The sequence below is a fragment of the Anopheles moucheti genome, chromosome 2 (assembly GCF_943734755.1).
Source record: "Anopheles moucheti chromosome 2, idAnoMoucSN_F20_07, whole genome shotgun sequence".
Lineage (NCBI taxonomy): Eukaryota > Metazoa > Arthropoda > Insecta > Diptera > Culicidae > Anopheles > Anopheles moucheti.
In genome coordinates this window covers 45,933,474-45,949,648 of record NC_069140.1, presented here as the reverse complement: position 1 = coordinate 45,949,648, position 16,175 = coordinate 45,933,474, and the positions used below count along the sequence as shown (strand labels likewise).

General features: G+C 44.7%; 1 protein-coding gene across 2 annotated transcripts in view; it reads right to left on the bottom strand.

Moving 5' to 3' along the window:
- The window catches only part of LOC128304406 (AF4/FMR2 family member lilli-like), a 32,153-nt gene extending 16,251 nt beyond the window's left edge, over positions 1–15,902 (bottom strand). For both annotated transcript variants that reach the window (XM_053041597.1, XM_053041604.1), the window contains exon 1: positions 15,442–15,902. The gene's annotated coding sequence lies outside the window, so the exon portion shown is untranslated. The remainder of the gene's footprint in view (positions 1–15,441) is intronic.
- Positions 15,903–16,175: the final 273 nt, after the last annotated feature.

Below are 16,175 nucleotides of genomic sequence, written 5' to 3'. Positions count from 1 at the left end.
TTTCGTCGGAATTCGGCCAACGAAACGCGACAACGGCCAATTTCCTCCCTGCGCGCGCACATGCGTACCGGGTGGAGGTGTGGCCCAGTTTGATTTGTGTCGTTTTTTGTGTGTGTGTGTTGTTTTCTTTGGGGATGTTATGATTTTTGTTGTTGTAAATTCATGCTTAATGCTGTGGAATAGGTTCGAGTGGGTGTGGAAGGGTGGCCTGCACGCACAACGCAGCATATTTATGGCAAACAGGTGTGCGCTAATGCGGACGCTTTTGGGGCGGGCGTAAGTCTTTAGAAGGATTACATGATCTCGATTCTTTCATCTAGTTCGCCTGATGCACGATCGTTTTGGTGGCATGTGTTGGGAGCACACACTTTGCGACTAGCTTCAAACGCCCACCATGCCCCGTGTGCATATGTCACGCCATGTAAAGGATACATTCAGTCACGTAGGATTGCATTAAAATAATAATAATAATAATAATAATAATAATAATATAGGTTTCCCCCACAAAGTGTGCACCAATATTATTGCTGCTTTGTGGGGTCCAGATCGCAGGAAAACTGTTCGCCCACTACCGGTCGTGATTGACACAACAGTATAAAGCCACCTCCTATGGAACAACTGACGTATATCATCTTCACCAGAAGTCACTACCCTTGGCAAAACTTCATGTTGCTCTGGTTCAGGAAGACACACACGCAAAAGTGTACATCTTGCCCGATGATCTAACTCTCTTACCCGGCACACGATCTAGCCCACCATCCAACCGATTCCGACGCAGAGCGGATCAGATCAGACACAGGCAGCGAGCCGGGCCTTCTGCGCCCGGTCACAATCTGACACAACACACTGGCGCACAACGCAAACACAGTATGTAAACGCGCAATCCCGCCGCACTGCGCTGCCATTGTGTATATGCCGTACAAACAAAATGCCTCGGCAACAAATACCCAACGATGCCTGGGAACGATGGGGTAGGTAGGAAAAACCAAAACAACCGGGCGCACCGTGAACGCAAGAATTGATTTTCTTTTCTGCCAGCAATACGGTGGAAGGTGAAATCAGCGATGGAGTAGAGAAAAAGTGCCGAAGTTTGGCCAGGAGTTTGCTGATGAATGTATCTCCATTACCCCCGCTGGACGATGATGCAAGAATTGGGATGGATCAGGGTAGTACACTGGATGAAGGGAACGGATTCCATATGGTTCCAAAGGGGGGTGAAATTTAAAGATCAAACAAGATCATGATCTATGCGCAGAAAAATATTTGTCTAAATATGTTTTTCTGCTGAAGGGAATTTGGCGGTGATCAGGTCCATCAGGCAACGCTAGTGTCACACTACACAACACAGGCAAGATAAGCATTGTTCTTTTTGGCAAAGCAACATAAAAAAGCAATCAACTGCTAACAAACATGTCATGGAGAAAACATATCATACCGTCGTTGGTTCTGAACGGTGGGAACCAAAACCGAAACTGCCCAACGTTCATCGTCCAAGTGACCAAAAACAACTCAATCTGTACTGTGATAAGCAGAACTCGCCAAGAGTACTCCATGCGAGGGAACGAAAACCACAAGACTCGTGTGAAAATCATAGTTCGTTTACTTTTCACAAGCGTTACGATACAAGCGTGATACAAAACTGACCAAGAATAAGTCAAGCAGACGTCTTGTCAAGCGTGCTCTATTTTCCTACCATCGTTATCTCATTCTGCAATAGTAGAAGGCATCACAAACGAAAAAAAGGCAGAAGACTAAACAGAGGATACCAAAAAAAGAAAACAGTACAGCGTCCATCATTTGTCACGCGTGAACGTCAAGGCGAATGGTCTGGTCGGTACCTAGATTTTAGCACGAATTGATGGTTCCTTCTTCGTGACCTACTTGCTATAAACAACTGCAATTATTGACACGAGCAGATCGAGGCACGGTGCACGAGAACGGAACGGGCAAGATCCTGATCCAAACGGCATAACACAGCTAAGTATGTTACGAATTCCCGTTCGAGCCGCATTACAAACGTCTCACGGGAAATAGGGAGTAACGCTGTACACGCTGTATGTCGTAGAAGATTTTATAACATTACTTCTTATTCATCATTTCCTTCTGATTGATGACGCCATGGCGAGAAACGACAGACACCCAAAGAGTGTACTCGCGTACATTATGTGCACGTCAAACGTAACGCCAACGTAACGCTTAAACGTCACCTTAGAAGCGTAACTAAAATGTCTAATCTAGTAGGTGTCATTCGCTTGGGAAATCCTGTCAGTGACTATCCGTCAGTTTGACAGGACGATAATTTGAAATTTGAAGAGTAGAGCATATTAAATGAGAAGATTTATTTAAACCAACTTTCATTATTAAACTGGTGGGACTGATAACACATGGCAAAAGAAAAAAAAACACAAACCAGATATGCCCTTGTAGCGTACATCATTTGCGCACCGTATTAACACGCATTTAATTAGTTGAATGATTTTTGCTGAAGCTTGAAATGATACCGCTCTCGTACTTATCAACCGTACCGCAACTGCCATATCTCGCACGACGCGATCGAAAATTATCACCTCGCCCATTTTCAGCCGATGAAGACGCACATTTTGGTCAAGCCGACACCCATCGGACATTGGACAGCCGTGAAACATGAAATGTAGCATCATAACAACATCGAAACAACAACGAAAAGAAAAACATAACGCCACACGCAACGGCGGCACCAGTTAGAAGAGGGAGAGAAAAAATAGGTAAAACCCTATCGTTACCCCTCCATCTAACCTTGAAAATTAACACCCCCTTACGGCGCTCCCTTCCCCTGCAGCGCGTTTGAAGACCTCCCTGGAAGAGGCGGAAAAAAAGATGGCGTCTCGGCAGTGTAGCGCGTGTTGTTGTGATCGTACCCTCGCGTCTCTCTATCTGTACAAGCCGACGATAGGGGACCATGCGCCCCCGGCTTAATGTACCTCGGGCGGAGCAGGATGACACGCGCAATCCACCTGAACACTGGTGGTAGTCGTACAGATGCACTACACACTGTGTACTCGAAGCATTACACTACGCTTTGCACGCCGCCAACCTTTGAAGATCAGACAGTGTTGCATTTCCAGACACTTCTTTCGTTTATTTCCAACTGGCCGCAAAACATTGTACGAATGGCGTCAATACCATGCGGCAGCACGAGTACCATCATTATTTGTGTTTGCTCCACGAAAGCTCGCTCGCACAAACACAGCAGCATCTCATCAGCGGCGAAGGAAGGCGCATTTTTGTTTGGTCCGCGCGTTCCATGCGCTTCCCGACGCGCCAATCCGTTGATTTTGCGTTGCGTTACAAGTAATTCCTTCTCTACACACACACACATCATCAATGGCACAAGCTGCGTTGTATCGCTATAAACGTGTCACGGCGTTCCGTATCTCATCCGGCTGCCGGTTTGACTCTCGCATCTAATCTTGCACACCAAAGCAAAACAAAAAAGACTCCTAACAAGGTGGCCAACTACTACTGGGGAGGTCCTCCCCCCCCCCCCCCATCCCCTCACCCTTTTGATAACACAACTCCTGGACGTTAAAGATGGATTGGCCATTGGGAACTTCTCCAGTATCAGCTCAATGTTTTACCGAATGTAGCGGAGTATGGTCTGTGAGTGGTTTTTTTTTTAATTTGCGCAATTCCCATTCCCACTTGTGTCTTAATGTTCAAGGTCAGCGGACGGTGATAAACGTGTGCAGCCCAGAAGCGAAGACATGGACACGTTTTTTTTTTGGTTTAGAAAGGTTAAGCATATGGAGCCCAGTCCAGCTCTTTGAGAGTTGGTGATGGTGGGACTGAGGTGGTCGAAGCCACACAGGAACGGGCGTGATGGCGCGTGTCGCCCTGAACCCATAGCGTACCAAGTGTACCAGAGCCAGAGTCATAAATAATTTCCCTCCCCGAAGGGGGAGGTTGGGAGGTCGCTTTCTTGGCATTTTTGGCGTCCCGTTCGTCGTCTCATTGCGAGAAGTGGTTCCGGGGTACGGGAAACCCACCGGGAAGCGTATTTATACCGACACGCACACGGGTCATCAGACACGGTTGGTGTTGGTGATCCAAGGGTGAATTAATTTGGAGAAAACTTCAAACCACACACACACACACACACACACGGGGACATGAACCGTTGTTGTGTGTGCAAAGCTTTGCCAAGCGTAAAACTCGTAATGTGGAGCTTTTTTTTTCGAGCAAAGAAAAACGGACAAGTAAGTCGGACACAAACTGGAACGTCTAAAGATGGACGGGTATGTAACGCTTGTTTCTGAAAATAGAAGGCGTAGAAGAGGAAGCCATACGCCACTGGAGCAGGAAAAATGTGTTCCACCTGCTCTTCCCTCACAGGATCCATAATACATGACATTTTCCACCATTCCGGTTTGCGTGTGGTGTGGTGTGTCGGCGAAACTTAACCCAAACGGCATTTGCTGTCCTTCAAAACCCGCCTCGAGGTGTCCGCACGCGTGGCGTTCGTTTCGACATGTTTGCTGGATACGACGCGGCATTAAACGCTTCGCCATCGTTCGTGGTAGTTGTGTGAGGGGATGTTGTGCAAATGGTTCAGTGTAGTAGTAGCCCATAGTAACAAACCAACAATGGCATTAGTAGCAGCAGTAGCAGTAGTAGTAGTAGTAGTAGTAGTAGTAGTAGCAGGTTTAATGCTGCATGAAAGCTTTGGGGTAGCCCACCCCTCGCCCTGTTATCGGCTTGACATTTGTTTACATACACGCTTCTGCTTGGCGTCCTCCCCAACAACCCAACCCCATCACCCTCACCGCGCGCTCTCATATCATCCCAAACATTTGTACGTTTTCTGCTTCGTCAACCCTGAGGAGAGCGTACACGCGGCGAACCCAGCAGTAGCAAAATAAAATAAACCAAATAAACAACGCCATCACTACCGCTGCCTTACAACAACTGGGGAGGGTGGGCTAAAAGGTGGTTCAAGCAACAAACAAAAGCAAAAAGGGCAGCATCCACACACAAAAAAAAAACGCACAGATTTTTGCCCAGCATTTTCGCTTTCGCACAAAACGTTTCTCGTCCGAATAAACACACATTTTCGGGGAACGTTTGCTGACTTCACATGTCGCTCCTGTGTGGCGCTTCTTGTTTTCTCAACGAAGTCATCTCCTTTATCCTGTTCCTCCGTTCTGCGGTTCTAGAAAGGGTGGAATTTTTAGTCGCCGATTTGTGACTTATGATAAATTTGTTACTTTTTTAACAATTGCTGCATCACATTTCTACTCTCTCGCCCTCGTGTAATTGACTTTCTACACGGGGTGGGTCAATAAAAACTGTTTCCTCATCGATCTCTCTATCTCTCGTTGGATGGATGTTCAAGAAGCGGTGCGCGTGTCCGGATGTTTATTGCACCCGGTTAGGGGTACCAACCCCCCCTGCTCGCTCGAACTGCTTTTTTTTTGTTTGGAAAATAAAAAAGGAGAAGCGGAAAGCTTACGGTGGTTGCAGGTTGATAGCTTTCCAAGTGTCTCTAAACACACAAACACACACACACACACTCTAGGTGATGATAACCATTCAAAAACAAGCGTGCAACAACAAACGGTAGAGTCGTGGAGGTGGTGGTGGAGAGAGCGCTTGCCTTTCTATCTGTATCGAGACCTAGCACATTCTAAACTTAATGGAAATGAAATAAGAATTTGCAGAGAAAACTCAACAATTTCACACACACACACACACACGCCATTTTCTAATAAAAATGTAATGGACAAACGCACCCTGCGTAACGGCCATCTTAGTAAACTCGATGCCACAGCGACTAGAAGTAGCCATAATTCAGCGCTACTTTGATCTCTTCGCTCCCATTTTTTTTTTACTCTTTTTGTGAAATTAACAAGTTTAATTTTTAATTTGGGTACTGTTATTATAGTCGAATTTATTATTATCGTGCTGCTTGAAATTGAAAGAAAATCAAATCCCATCATTAGTTTTTACTAACCCTTAAACGTCCATAAATCGCCATTTTGTGTGAAATATACGGTTGGACGAATGCTTTAAGCGTTCACTGTACCTTCTTTATCTGGTTTACGTTATCTTCCATATCGTCTCACCACTAATCGGGGACCGAAACGTGCCGCTAACCCGATGCGACAGCGGAGACAAACTTATGCAATATGGCACACGATGACAGACTGCATCAACGCAAGCTTTTGATGTTTTACGTCCATAGTCGCTGAAATTAGGACAGGAATCGCAATAGGCATTGATTTTCCATGGATCAACGTGGAAAGCACACGGGCAACTTGCCACCCAGAACACACAGAGTTACATCATCTTTGAGCCGCCGAAGTGAACGAAAACCTTCGGTTGGTATACACTGGTATACACAGGAAACAAAACAAAACAAAACGCGATTCGTCGATGAACGCCCAATTTCCTACCGAAAACCGATCGAACCCCCCACGGTTTTACATCCCACCACCTCAACTGCTCAACGAAGCAGACGAAATCCTGGTCACGTCACCATCGAACAAAACACATACGCCTGCACGCACGCACACACACATACGCAAGAGAGCGCGCGCGCACAGACGCCAAACAACATACGGTCACCCCCCCTCTCCAACCACCTTACAGATGTAGAAAAACCAGAAAACAACCACCACACAACAAAGTAGCCGGATGGAATAACAGCAAGCGTACATCATCATCATCATTCGCAAAACGCAAACAAACGAATCTCCGCAGCGCCATCGCACAACAACGCGCGGTTTGTGCGAAAGTGACAGGTCTGTGTTGTTGGCCCCTCTTTGGTTCGCGCGACGCCTTCGATGACAGGTCTCGCTATCTTTTTTTTTTCTCTCCCAGTTGAATCCGCGTGTTTCGTCGTCGATCGATCCCCCATCGGTGGCAGTTTGTCACAGGCTCGAAAAAACAAATGCAGAGGCCTATTTTGTGTTGTGTCCCTGTTTTTTTTTTCCTGCTCGGTGGTGAAAAATGGCCTCGATTTGATTTCGCCCAAAGTGGATTTACTTTCTCGCCTTGCCATCACGTTTGGGGCTTTGGTGTGCGTGTATGTGGCGGCATGTCTGGTTGCTATGCGAAAAGATGTAAAACACCGGCCTACCTTGTCAACCTGAAGCTTCAAAGTGTTGTGTTGCTAATGGACAGATTGAAGCAGCGTTGAAGCGCGAGTTCTAACAAACTCCATTTCAATATACGGTTGCTTCCCTTTTTTCCTGCATGCGTTAAACATTGCTCTGTCTGCCACTAAAGGACACAAGGAAGTCCCACTGCCCACAGACAGAGGGACACACACACATAACCTCCCATTACTCATGGACACACAAATCAGTACTGAATTTACATACCGCAAACAGTACGCAGCAACAAACCGTTCATAACGCTTCGTATCGTTCGTTCTCTGCCACGAGAATAGACTGCCCAAGGTTCGGTTCCCTTTTTCTCATACATATTTTGTCACTTCGTCTAGTCACCCTTAGGCATGACCCCAAACGTTGCTCATTGGGGGTAGCGAGAAAGATGTCGTCTTAGAAAGGCGACGTCTTGTTACAAACTGTCCCCAGGGACGTCCTCCGTCATCATCCCCACCTACCGAAGACTGAACACACACAAACATAAACCTCCTTCTACTCGTCGTGACTGCGTGCGGCGCGTCCCTTATCTAGGTCATCGGATGACACTGGGGAGGAGGATCGGTGGCGGTGTCCGGCTGCGAATGATCACGGTGTGTCCCCGGCAGGCGATAAACGATGCGATACAGTTTTGTGTGCACACGATGCAAAACAACTAATATATAGATCGGCGCAGCGCAACAACCGCGAGCCGCCGCGTGATTGCTTTGACACGCGCAAGGTATAGTTCGCCGGTGTGTGTGTGTGTGTGTGTGTGTGTGTGTGTGTGTGTGTGTGTGTGTGTGTGTGTGTGTGAAGCAGGGCAGTAAAAACCGGGTTTCGTTCCACAATATGCGCACACAAAACCTACGATCCCGAAAGGGAGCAAAAGAATTTACACCGAGAAGGTCTCCCATAGGCAAAGGTACGACGGCCACACATTTGCGCTAATTGGAGAAGAGCCACCTGACACATGCATGGCATCAGGACCTGACCGCGAAGCAAGCCCCAAAATGGTGCCTCCATCACTACCACAACTGCACGTGGTGCTTCTGTTTCTTACCATCTCGTCCCTCCGCATCGTTAGACGTCAGCCTCATGCCTCACGGGAATGGTTTCAAGTTACCGGCCGAGCCCCCTCCGAGGTTCCCGCTTTCAGCTGAAGAAGCGCTTTTAAGACTATCTCAAGTACGCACCAACGCCATGAAGTGTTTGTCCCAAGCACACAAGCTTACTTTGAAGAACAGCAGGAAGATGGAAATATGTCGCCACACGGAAACGGAACGAGTTGCAAACAATTAGCAGCCAGGCGAAGGAGTGTTCCATCCTTCTGTCCCGGATTTGTGCAGCGAACTCTGGAGCACATCTTCAGAACCACGACTTCGAATTCTTCGCTATTTCTTTAAACGTACGTTGTGGACAACAAACAATAGAAGCTTCTAATGAACGTTCTGGATAATTTGAGAAGGAAGCGCGAGTTTATGGAGCGGAAATGGCAGGAATTGTAGGGTTTTAAATAATTGTGTTCTAGCAATAATTAACCTTGGACTGTTGGCGGCTATCATTCAACACTAGCACTACCGAACCATTCAGAAAAAATCATTAGAAACTTCTGTCATTAGGCCTGCCGTTTCTGGCATACTACACTTTTTTATCACATAGTCAGATAATCAAATCTTGCATAAGAGATATTGGTCTGAATGGAATTTTGTAGCGGTCCTGTCGTGTGAGGACCGGCACCGTTCCCAATACACCACCGGGCCACCCCAGTCGTGATTCTCAAAAGATTCACGAATCTCTGAATATCCAAGAGGAGATTCCCAACAAGATCATAATAAGTCATAATCATAATCATCGGTCAATAAGTTAATTCCCGATGGAATTGTAAATATGAATTATGAATTATGGTATAATAATTAATAACTCTAAATTATTGAACATGAATTATATGAAGAATTGTATGATAATCCATAAAACCATAAAAAAAACTTTCGAGATTCGAAAGATCTTTTTACGGGGGATTTAGATTCATTTATAGGGTTAAGAATTTCATTTCGTTTCATGATATTTGTTGTCTGGGATTTGGCATTTGTTCTACAAAACAAGCTATAAGAAAATCATTAACACAAAACACAGCTTTTCCAACTTGTTTGTTAAGTAATGTTTAATAAGGTACGCTTTAGAAAAAGCTTGCTAATTCAAGTATTGAATGTTACCGGGGTTCTGCACGATGCGCTTTCTGCTGCAACTGTACAGTTCAGTGTGCTACCAGTATGACCAGAATGAGATTATGAAATATTACATAATAATTTAAAAGGATGTAAATGTTAATTAAACTTGCATTACTTATAACAGAAGTTTCTCCTATCCATTTTTGGTATTAACCGTCAACTCTACGACCGGATACCCGGGTATGATTTTCGTTTTCAAACTTAAATAACTTTTTATTGAAATATGATAGCTACCTGATTTTTTTTACTGTATCTTTAGGAAATTTAGTTCTCTTTCAGAAAATATCCAATATGTGGCATTTGGATAACTGGAAACATTATTTTTTCACAAATTTCTTTTTATACCCCTCATCTCTACGACCGGCACACCCGGGTATCCCATACATTTTGTATGGGGAAAGCAAAGTTTTCGTCTTTAAACTTAAATAACTTTTTTTGTATTGGAAATTAAAATTTCAAATTTGAAACACAAAAGCGGGCATTAGTATTCTATACAATCGTGAAAAAACCGGAATTATAATGTTTATTTAGAAATTTTTAATGGTGTTTTTGTGTATGAAAACCCAACTTTTTGACATGTAGCATTCAATAGCTTACTGTGATATATGAACTTTGCCTAGTAAAATTCTGTAGTAAATCAATTTGTCAGCATATAATATTAACAAAAAAGCATATAATTTGTATATATATTGTATATAATACATATATAGAATAGTATACATACAATAGCATATATATTGTATATAAAACAATACAAAGGATCAGGCGTTCAAAGCAAGAAAACCGTATGTGCTCAACATTCAACAAACATGCCCAAATTTAACAGTTGTTGAACTCTAAATTCCATGCATAATATCAAATAAATATCATACAAGTACAATAAACCTTCACAATCTTCAACATCAAAATTATATGCTTGAAATATGCATTTTTGTTAATATTATATGCTGACAAATTGATTTATTACAGAATTTTACTGGGCAAAGTTCATATATCACAGTAAGTTATTGAATGCTACATGTCAAAAAGTTGGGTTTTCATACACAAAAACACCATTAAAAAATTCTAAATGAATTTTAAAATTCTGTTTTTTTTTTAACGATTGTATAGAATACTAATGCCCGCTTTTGTGTTCCAAATTTGAAATTTTAATTTCCAATACAAAAAAAGTTATTTAAGTTTCAAGACGAAAAATTTTGGTTCCCCATACAAAATGTATGGGATACCCGGGTATGCCGGTCGTAGAGATTAAGGTGTAGATTTGGTTATTGACACAACGGTTAAGTGTTTCCTGCCATAGCGTTTTTTCAATTATGTAGTATAAACATCGAAATAAATTATGACCATCATCATTTCTCGTTGTGCAAAAGCTGTCAAAATAAAAGGGCGATCGCGTTAAAGCGCCTAAACGCGCGTCGTGTAGATCGTCGGTTACATGATGCAGCTAATAATGGTCGTGTCAGCAATATGATCACCCTGGAATCAAACCATGGCCTGGACTGATTCATGTTGTGCAAGACTGTATTGAAGTCTGGCTATGAATTACAAACAGTTTCTCGAGTTTTTTTCATGATCTATTTATCTGCCCTTTTTAGGTAAAAGTTGTGTATCGAGAATTGCCTATATTTTTTTTTGGTTTAAATTTGATAATTTTGATTGCGTTTTCTCCTTATTATAATTCAAATTTATCGTTAAACGCTTATTTATATTGCCCAACTTTCACCCAAGTCTTACCGCTCCTCTTCCAACAATGATGAAATGACGGTTTGTGGATTTGTGGTTTTTTACCGTGGGATTAGCCAGAATGCTTCTAGATAGAATACACCCATCCACTTGTCTGGGGGGGTAATGGATCATGAGGACCACCCTTTTAGGCCAAGAATTATAGCATCACATACACCAACACCATGTTTGTGTATGCAAGACGCCCATTCGTTGCTTACCCTACTAATCCCACCCCATCTTAGCTGGCATGATACAGCACACCCCGCGCCACGACAGGCCCAACACACCGGGGGTTGGAACAACGTCGTTTATCGCATTCGACCAACACACACGCGCTATGTGACGCATCGCCAACGAGACACCCCAACAACAAAGTTTACCCTTCGGGGCCTACTTGTGTTATCATTTTTGACAGCTATATCGTAGCCGTCACCAAGCCAGCGACTGCTGGTTCGCGTTTGTGTTCGTATGCGCTGGGCTGTTTGCATCCCCGGTCTCCTACAGAACCTCGCCTACCACGATCCTCAGTGCAAACAGTGGAAGAAGTAGTCGGATCAAACCTGGCGCTGTTTGACGTGCGTGAGGCGCGTCGAAGGGTAATAGTGCGGGAAAGGGTAGAAATTCCTCGGACAGACGAAGTGGCTCAACTACCTTCAGTAAGTTCACCCCTTTCTGCTCTATTTTTGTACCGAAAAACGCACCACATATCAGACACGCACGTCCAAAATCGCACGCATCTTCAACACTACTCGTCGGGCGACAGAACCGTCTCGATCGTTCACGACAGCAGGTTGGGCAAATAACAATGCTCTAACTCTTGTGACATCCACATCTAAATAGTGTACACAAAAAAAATACTGGAAGTAACACATCCAATCAAAGTCGCGGCACAAATGTGGAAAATTCGCGTGTTTATGCTGTCCTTCTCCCTCTCTTTCTCTCTCAATGATTTGGCTGAAAAACTATTCGCAAAATACACACAAACCCGCAATCCGAAGCACGATTAACTTCAAACGCGATGACGTATTTCGCTACCAATGGCGAATCATCGGTCACTTTACAACGTCATTCGCATTCGCGCTGCCTTCGAGCGAATTGCGAATTAATTTCCATTTCACGCCACAGCCACGCTCTGTCACAAGATCTTCTCTCGCACACATATTTTTCCATCAACCGCACCATCGCAACAAACGACTAAACGTGTTGGATGGAAATTAGGATGCAGCGACGACGCCGCATTCTTCTCATCAAATTGATCTTGTGTGCGAGGGGTCACACACACACAAGCACATTTTCATATCAATGGTTAGAGAGAGAATGAGAGAGAGCTCTCGACCACTAAATCGAAACGACACAATTTGTTTACCAACGCCCTTCCCTTCAGCCTTTCTTGTCACTTCTTCCCTTCCACAGAGAAGGGGTTGGCTTGGGGGAGGGTTTTCCTTTACCCCCCGTACTGCCACGACGCCAATGCTGACACACCGGATGGAGAGCAAATATAGCGTGCCGAATTCGGAAAATTGGTAGCACAGGTAGGAGGTTGGGTGGTATGAGGGGGGTGGGGGTTGGAAAACCCGTATCTGTTACTGTTTACACGCTCACAACATTGTGTGACGCAATGTAATGAAACAGACAGCAAATAAGTAGCAAATAATCTTCGAATTAACCACATAACTCAATGCCACCCCCGGTATTTCCAGCCCGGCAGGAATGCGCTTCTGTTACACACTTACGCACGTCGCGATATACGTCGCTCGAGAGACTGCGAATTCCGTCACATCTCCATGAACGTCTGTTTTGGTGGTGTGCACGACGCGATTAGAGACGCAACACATGCCGCTTTTCGTCGAATTTTATATTCACACGCAAGCACACATACACAGATACCAGGCAACAAAAAAAGGCCACAAACTTTTGACATATCCGTCAAAATGTCCGGTGAAAGGAAACTTTTTACAAAACGAAAAACAATCAAAGCAAGCCACGTTCGAGAGGAATTGGAAGGCACAATTGGCTCCGTGTGCCACACATCGTAAAATCATATCAGCCCGGAGCAAACTTGTTTAGACCACCGCCTAACCAAAAGCAGTAAAACAAGCTCCCACGTCATCGCCTGCTTGTGTGTGGAACTTCTGCATCCTTTCGATATGCTGTGTTTGTGGTGTGCATGAAGAGCAACGCGAAAATGACACAACCACGCACTCACACATACACAGACCCCTCTTGGGGAAGAAGGGTTGGGATTTCTGGTGCGCGACACCGGAAGAGGAACTGCCAAATATGTTCGTCCGCAACCGTCGCGTCATGCACACAACGCAACCAATCGGATGACGCAAAAGGAGCGAAACAATCGCAAAGAATCGAACCGTTTACTGCCCAGAACTGGGCGGAGAATATTGGGCAGTTTTGTTTCTGTTGTTTTCTTCGTTCCGAGCCGAGGAAAACACACAATAAATCTCTCCATCAACAAGGTTCGTTATTGTTGTCGCGCATCTATCTGCATTCCCAACGCACATTAGCCAAAGCACCACGCACACAAACACATTTCTGTACCCATCATACATCTGTCACGCGCAAAGTTTTGGAGCCAAACAAAAAAACCAATGGATGGGCAATAGAAATGTGTCAAACTTTTCAACTTTTAATTTAAATTCTTTTGCATTTTCCAACACTTTTGGCATACCATCACCAACACAACATTCCGATAAACATCTAACTCTCTCTTTCTCTCTCTCTCTCTGTCTCTCCCCGGGAGAATACATCTCAATTTTCCTTTGCGTTCATCAATGACTTTCTGTTGAGGCGTGTGTTTGGGTTGATCGTTTTATTTCATACATACAAGAGGGTAGTTGGGGATTGGGGAGGCGGTCACTTAGACGTTTGTTTCCGGTTTTTCCAACCAGCACACAGCAGACACATGCCGCACATCATCCCCTGTACAATGCCATATAGGGCAACAATACTAACTATGCTTTTCTCTCTTTTCTGTCTCACTCTCGAGCGCTCTGTTTATTCGCGCTAATGCAAAACGAGATTGTTCGAATAAAATTGCACTAAAACGTACGATGATGATGATGATGGTAATCAGCAATCAACTACAAAACGCACACACACACACACACCATTACCACCACCACCGGTTTTTAACTATTCGGATCAACCTTTCGGGGTGGCGCATTACGCATTACATTACGCACACAGAAGTAACACAGAGGATGGGGACAGAATTTTGATGAGGAACAATCGGGAAAGTTTTCGGCAATTTCACCTGGGCTGAGTTGTTGTTTGTTAGTTGAGAATTAACGCCCCAAAAGGCGACGAATCATGCAACGAGAATATCGTGTGGCACAAAAAAAAAACGTCACATCCGTAAGCCTGCTTCTGTTTTAGCGGTGCATCAGTGTATGCGTGTGCTGTGATTTGGTACGCGTTTGCGATACCAGAAAAAGCAGGATACCAAAAGCAAGGAAGGATCGTCGTTGCGGTTTTCTTTCCCGTTTCCATTTTTGTCAAATCAAAGCAATCACGCAAAACCCAACGTGCGGGAGCGGTTGTCGTCATGACGGCCGAATGAAAGAGCAAGCGCGTGTGTGATGGAATACACGGAACGAGCCATAACGACGCAACGCAATTTATCAGTTTTCAACCGTACTAGATGGGCAAAAGAGGTGTGATTTTTTCCGTGAAATTCTCGCTCTTCCTCTCATATTGGTCATTTGCTATGGCTTTTCGATTTTTATTGTTTTATTAACATATTTGTTTCATTTACCAAACCGAAACGTAGCAAATTATGAGCAACCTAGAGAACTGTCAACTGAGAGAGTGACGTCACTATCGGTGCAAATTAGAAAAGAAAAAAATCAAAATAACACGCAACGCACGCATTCTTTCCTTTCCGTGCTTTTACAATTTTACGTATGAAAGCAATTCTTTCAGAATGCGGTGGTGCTACTTTTTTTTTTGTTTAATTACACGAAAAGAAAAAGTTATGTCCCTGTGCTCTCTTAACCACTTCGCAGTAGGTACACGGCACACGCTGCTCTGCTTTCTCTGTTGCTACCCTTGCATCTCTTTCTGTTTGCCCTTTTCTTTTCTTCCTTTCTACCGCGACACCGGATCAAACTACAATTTTTATATAAATGGGGTTTTCCTTTCCTTGCCTCGCCGTGTACCGTCACCTTCATATTTCCCCGGACGTGGACTGTCCACTTAGCTGATCGAATCGCATCGATTTACGCATACACACATTTTTCGCAAAACTGGCCATCACACACGCACACATATCACACATACACACATGAGGTAAAGGATGCACCGCTAATGTGTTTGCCCTGCTGCTCCGGTGTGCAATTTTTACTTACCGATATTTTATGTAGCCCCAATAAAGTTGAAACCAATGATGCTGTTATGGGGAAACGGGTGGGGGGGAGGCTGGTGGCACTGGCTGGCGCTGACAGACTGTGACTGATACGGCCGTAATGTGCGTGCCCTTCCCTGGTGGGCTGTTGTTACTGTTGCTCGCCACGTTTTCCGTTTTTATTTCTCAACACAGCTCACACACCACATATGCACACACAAGCACGCGCCCAGGCACAGGTTCCTTTCTACAACTGCTGCCACAATCTAACCAGGTAAACCAGACACACACGGGGCGTTGCGTGTACAGTGGCGCACACGAACAACAGCCACACACACAGGCACGCTCGCGCAGCTGCTTTAACAAATTGGGACAAAATGACACAATTTCACTAACGACAAACAAAACACAGCGTACGCGTTCCTTCCAATCCGCATCGTGTGCCACACTCGCGGTCGCGCAACAGAAATCAACCCCATAAGAACGCGTCAACTGTCAATCCTCGGGGTGCGTGTGCGTCTGTGCGCGCGCGTCCGTTGCTGCAGTAACAATATATATATATTTGTGTGTGTGTGTGTATGTGCACGTAATTGGGGATGAAAGGATGGGAGGCAACGGGGGTTACAGTACCGTCACACACCACCCAGTCGGTGAAAAACGTCGCCGGAAGTCGAGAACCAGAGACTCCGGGCACCACAGGCGCGCGCGTTACGACGGTTCAAACTGAAATGAAACTGT